We start from the raw sequence: 6,000 nt of genomic DNA on the forward strand, positions 1-6,000 counted from the left end.
TCAAATGCAATCTAGATGTCAAGGGCAGTCACTCTCAACCTTACCTTGGGAGTTCAGTCTTTTGTCCATGTTTGGACCAAGGCCGTCATTGCTTTGAAAGTACTGCTTGATAGCACTGTTGATGATGCTTTCCATCACTTCACAAGTGATCAAGAGTCGACCAATAGAGCAGAAATTGGTCAGGTTGGTCTTTTCTCGCCCTTTATGTACAGGACTTATATGGGCAATTTTCCTCCTTGATGGGTAGCTTTTTCTATTTTTGTTTCCAATTTACTTCATCAATTTTATTCTGCGTTCATATTGAGTGTGAGAATCCACTCAGGGTTTTTTTTTAATCATTGTAAAATGCCATCACCATACATTCTGGCTAACATTCATGTATACGTTGTGGTGTTTCTGTGGTCAGATAACTTACAACCTTTATCTCTACTTGAATGAGAAGGATGTATGCAGGTCATTGTGCACCAGATAGCAAAACACTGTTGCATCCGGTTTTGTGAAGTGTGGATGTTTAAGAGAGGTCCCATCTGCCAAATCAAGGTCCAGGTCACAGGATGATAATGAGATGGGCTAAAACCTCACAGGAGTCAATATATTTACATTTTATGGAAGTTCAGTAATTCTTCTTTTTCAATGTACTCAGAGCCCTCAAATGAACTATTTATTCTGAGCATATTGTGCTTTTCAATTTGGTAGCTTGCTGTATTTAAAAAAAATCAAAAATAAAGAATTATTCAATGAAGCCAATTGATATACACAGTAAAGTGTAACAATAAACATTTTAAAACTAAGAATACAATAAATTAACTGCATAAAAGGTCGATAGGAGGTATTTAATAGGGGTCTGAGTGACGTGGGCTATGGTGAGATTTGTATCAGATTAGACAAGACATCTGGCAATGTGCATTTTGACATTTGGGAGTCTCTCTCCACCTGTTATACTTTTGACGAGCAGCAAGACAAGTTACCAATTTGAATAGATCGCCGATCCTTTGAGACAGGAGTAATAACCACTGAGCCACCATGTTCTCATATTGGATACCTTTAAAGTCATTAAACTCAACACTAATAAGAACAAAGAGCATCTCAAAAAGAATTCTGTAAAATGAAAGTGAGGAATTTTAATCAGATGATATAGTGAATGAGGATTCAAACTTTGAAAGATTCAATAAGATCAGTTGGAACTGAAAAAAATCTGATGAATTGTAATGTGCCCATCATGGGGCAAGGGTTTACAACAGAGGCTGGGGATGACTTCCCAATCTATTTATTTCAGCAATGAATTGCAGAGTGGTCAGCAACTCATCACATCTCCGACGGTTCTTCTGGATAGAGTCATAGAGATGTACAGCACAGAAACAGATCCATCGGTCCAACTTGCCCATGCCAACCAGCTATACCCACCCAATCTAGTCCCACCTGCCAGCACCCAGGCCATATCCCTCCAAACCCTTCCTATTCATATAGCCATCCAGATGCCTTTTAAATGTTGCAATTGTACTAGCCTCCACCCGTTCCTCTGGCAGTTCATTCCATACACTTACCGTCCTCTGTGTGAAAAAGTTGTCTCGTTTATATCTTTCCCTTCTCACCCTAAACCTCTGCCCTCTAATTCTGGATTCCCCCACCCCAGGGAAAAGACCTTGTCTAATTTCCCTATCCATCCCCCTCATGATTTCATAAAGCTCTATCAGGTCACCCCTCAGCCTCTGACGCTCCAGGGAAAAACAGCCCCAGCCTGTTCAACCTCTCCCTATAGCTCAAATCCTCCAACTCCAACCCTGACAACATCCTTGTAAATATTTTCTGAACCCTTTCAAGTTTCACAACATCCTTTTGATAGGAAGAAGACCAGGATTGCATGCAATATTCCAAAAGTGGCCTAACCAATGTCCTGTACAGCTGCAACATGACCTCCCAACTCCTGTACTCAATACTCTGACCAATAAAGGAAAGCATCCCAAATGCCTTCTTCACTTGCCATCTGAGGTAGTTTGGGCTGAGGTTAGAAATAGGAAAGGTGAGGTCACCCTGTTAGGTGTTTTCTACAGGCCTCCTAATAGTCCTAGAGAAGTAGAGGATAATATTGCGAGGATGATTCAGGAAAAGAGTGAAGGTAGCAGGGTGGTTGTTATGGGGGACTTTAACTTCCCAGATATTGACTGGGAGAGATATAGCTTGAGTTCATTAGATGGGTCGGTGTTTGTACAATGTGTGCAGGAGGGTTTCCTGACACAATATGTCGACAGGCCAACAAGAGGGGAGGCTATATTGGATTTGGTTCTAGGTAATGAACCAGGCCAGGTGTTAGACTTGGAGGTAGGTGAGCACTTCGGGGACAGTGACCACAACTCGGTGACTTTTACTTTAGTGATGGAGAGGGATAATCGTGCGCCGCAGGGCAAGAGCTATAGCTGGGGGCAGGGAAATTATGATGCAGTGAGGCATGACTTAGGATGTGTGGATTGGAAAAACAGGCTTCAAGAGAAGAACACTAATGAGATGTGGGGAGTGTTCAAGGAGCAGCTACTGCGTGTCCTCGATAGGTATGTACCAGTCAGGCATGGTGTAAAGGGCCTTGTGAGGCAGCCGTGGTTTAGTAAGGAATTGGAGTCCCTTGTGAAAGGGAAGAAGGCGGCATATGTAAAGATGAGGCGTGAAGGTTCAGTAGGGGCGATTGAGAGTTATAAGGTAACCAGGAAGGAGCTAAAGAGGGAGCTAAGAGAAGCGAGAAGGGGACATGAAAAGTCTTTAGCTGGTAGGATTAGGGAAAACCCAAAGGCTTTCTATAGGTACGTCAAGAATAAAAGGATGACTAGGGTAGGTATCGGTCCAGTCAAGGATAGTAGTGGGAAGTTGTGTGTGGAGGCGGAGGAGATTGGAGAGACATTAAATCAGTACTTTTCATCAGTATTCACTCAGGAACAGGACACTGTTGCTGATGTGAATATGGAATCACAAATAATTAGAATGGATGCCCTGGAAATATGCAGGGAAGAGGTTTTGGGAATATTGGAAAGGATGAATATAGATAAGTCTCCTGGGCCTGATGGCATTTACCCCAGGATCCTATGGGAAGCTAGGGAGGAGATAGCAGAGCCATTGGCCTGGATTTTTATGTCGTCGTTGTCAACAGGAATAGTACCAGAGGACTGGAGGATAGCGAATGTGGTCCCATTGTTCAAGAAAGGGAGTAGGGATAGCCCTAGCAACTATAGGCCAGTGAGTCTGACTTCAGTGGTGGGCAAAGTCTTAGAGAGAATGGTAAGGGATAAGATTTATGAACATCTGGGTAGGAATAACGTGATCAGGGATAGCCAGCATGGTTTTGTGAAGGGCAGGTCGTGCCTCACAAACCTTATTGAGTTCTTCGAGAAGGTGACTAAGGAAGTGGATGAGGGTAAAGCAGTAGATGTTGTGTATATGGATTTTAGTAAAGCGTTTGATAAGGTTCCCCATGGTAGGCTAATGCTAAAACTTCGGAGGTATGGCATTGAGGATACATTAGAGGTTTGGATTAGGAATTGGCTGGCTGGAAGGAGACAGAGGGTAGTAGTTGATGGATTATGTTCATCTTGGAGTGCAGTTACTAGCGGTGTACCACAAGGATCTGTTTTGGGACCATTGCTTTTTGTTATCTTTATAAATGATCTAGAGGAAGGACTTGAAAGCTGGGTAAGCAAGTTTGCGGATGACACAAAAGTCGGTGGAGTTGTGGATAGTGAGGAAGGAAGTGGTAGGTTACAGCGGGATATAGATAAGTTGCAGAGCTGGGCGGAAATGTGGCAAATGGAATTCAATGTAGCTAAGTGCGAAGTCGTTCACTTTGGTAGGAATAACAAGATGATGGATTACTGGGCTAATGGTAGGCTACTTGGTAGTGTGGATGAGCAGAGGGATCTTGGTGTCCATGTACACAGATCTCTGAAAGTTGCCACCCAGGTAAATAGTGCTGTGAGGAAGGCATATGGTGTACTGGGCTTTATTGGCAGAGGAATTGAGTTCCGGAGTCCTGAGGTCATGTTGCAACTGTATAAGACTCTGGTGCGGCCTCATCTGGAGTATTGTGTGCAGTTTTGGTCGCCATACTATAGGAAGGATGTGGAAGCTTTAGAACGAGTGCAGAGGAGGTTTACCAGGATGTTGCCTGGAATGGTAGGAAAATCTTATGAGGAAAGGCTGAGGCACTTGGGGCTGTTCTCATTGGAGAAGAGAAGGTTTAGGGGAGATCTGATAGAAGTGTATAAGATGATTAGGGGTTTAGATAGGGTAGATACTAAGAACCTTTTACCGCTAATGGAGGCAGGTGTTACTAGGGGACATAGCTTTAAATTAAGGGGTGGTAGGTATAGGACAGATGTTAGGGGTAGATTCTTCACACAGCGGGTTGTGAGTTCATGGAATGCCCTGCCCGTATCAGTGGTGAACTCTCCTTCTTTATGGTCATTTAAGCGGGCATTGGATAGGCATTTGGAAGTTATTGGGCTAGTATAGGTTAGGTAGGATTCGGTCGGCGCAACATCGAGGGCCGAAGGGCCTGTACTGCGCTGTATCCTTCTATGTTCTATGTTCTATGTTCTATCCTATCTACCTACAACTCTATTTTCAAGGAGCTATGAACCTGCACTCCAAGGTCTCTTTGTTCAGCTCACTAGGTCATTACCATTAAGTGTATAAGTCCTGCTAAGATTTGTTTTCTCAAAATGCAGCACCTCACTTTTATCGAAATTAAACTCCTGCCACTCCTCAGCCCATTGACCCATCTGATCAAGATCCTGTTGTACTCTGAGGTAACTTTCTTCGCTGTCCACTACACCTCCAATTTTGGTGTCATGTGCAAACTTACTAACTATACTTTCTATATATGACAAAAAGTAGTGGACCCAGCACCAACCCTTGTGGCACTCCACTGGTCACAGGCTTCCAGTCTGAAAAGCAACTCTCCACCACTACCCTCTGTTTTCCACCTTTGAGCCAGTTCTTTATCCAAATGGCTAGTTTTCCATGTATTACATGAGATCTAACCTTGCTAACCAGTCTCCCATGGGGAATCTTGTCGAACACCTTACTGAAGTCCATATAGATCACATCTACTGCACTGCCCTCATCAATCTTCTTTGTTACTTCTTCAAGTTTATGAGACATGATATCCCAAGCCATGTTGATTATCCCTAATCAGTCCTTGCCTTTCCAAACACATGTACATCCTGTCCCTCAGGATTCCCTCCAACAACTTGCCCACCACCATGGTCAGGCTCACTGGTCTATTGTTCCCTGGTTTGTCCTTACCACCCTTAGTGGCACCATGTTAGCCAACCTCCAGTTTTCTGGTACCTCACCTGTGACTATCAATGATGCAACTATCTCAGCAAGGGGCCCAGCAACCACTTCCTTAGCTTCCCACAGACCTGATCAGGTCCTGCGGATTTATCCACTTCCTCCTCTTTAATATGGACGTTTTTCAAGATGTCACCATATATTTCCCTACATTCTATAACTTCCATGACCTTTTCCACAGTAAACACTGATACAACATACTCGTTTAGTATCTCTCCCCATCTCCAGTGGCTCCACACAAAAGCTGTCTTGCTGATCTTTGAGGTGCCCTATTCTCTCCTTAGTTACCCTTTTGTCTTATTTGTAAAAACCCTTTGGATTCTTCTGAACTCCATTTGCTAAAGCTATCTCATGTCCCCTTTTTGCCCTCCTGATTTCCCTCTTAAGTATACTTCTACTGCCTTTATACTCTTCTAAGGATTCATTCAATCTATCCAGTCTATACCTGACATATGCTTCCTTCTTTTTCTTAACCAAACCCTCAATTTCTTTAGTCATCTAGCATTCCCTATAGCTATCAACCTTCCCTTTCACCCTGACAGGAATATACTTTCTCTGGATTCTTGTTATATCATTTCTGAAGCTTCCCATTTTCCAGCTGCCCCTTCACCTGCGAACATCTGCCCTCAATCAGCTTTTGAACGTTCTTGCCTGATACTGTCA

This window comes from Hemiscyllium ocellatum, chromosome 4, assembly GCF_020745735.1.
Source record: "Hemiscyllium ocellatum isolate sHemOce1 chromosome 4, sHemOce1.pat.X.cur, whole genome shotgun sequence".
NCBI lineage: Eukaryota > Metazoa > Chordata > Chondrichthyes > Orectolobiformes > Hemiscylliidae > Hemiscyllium > Hemiscyllium ocellatum.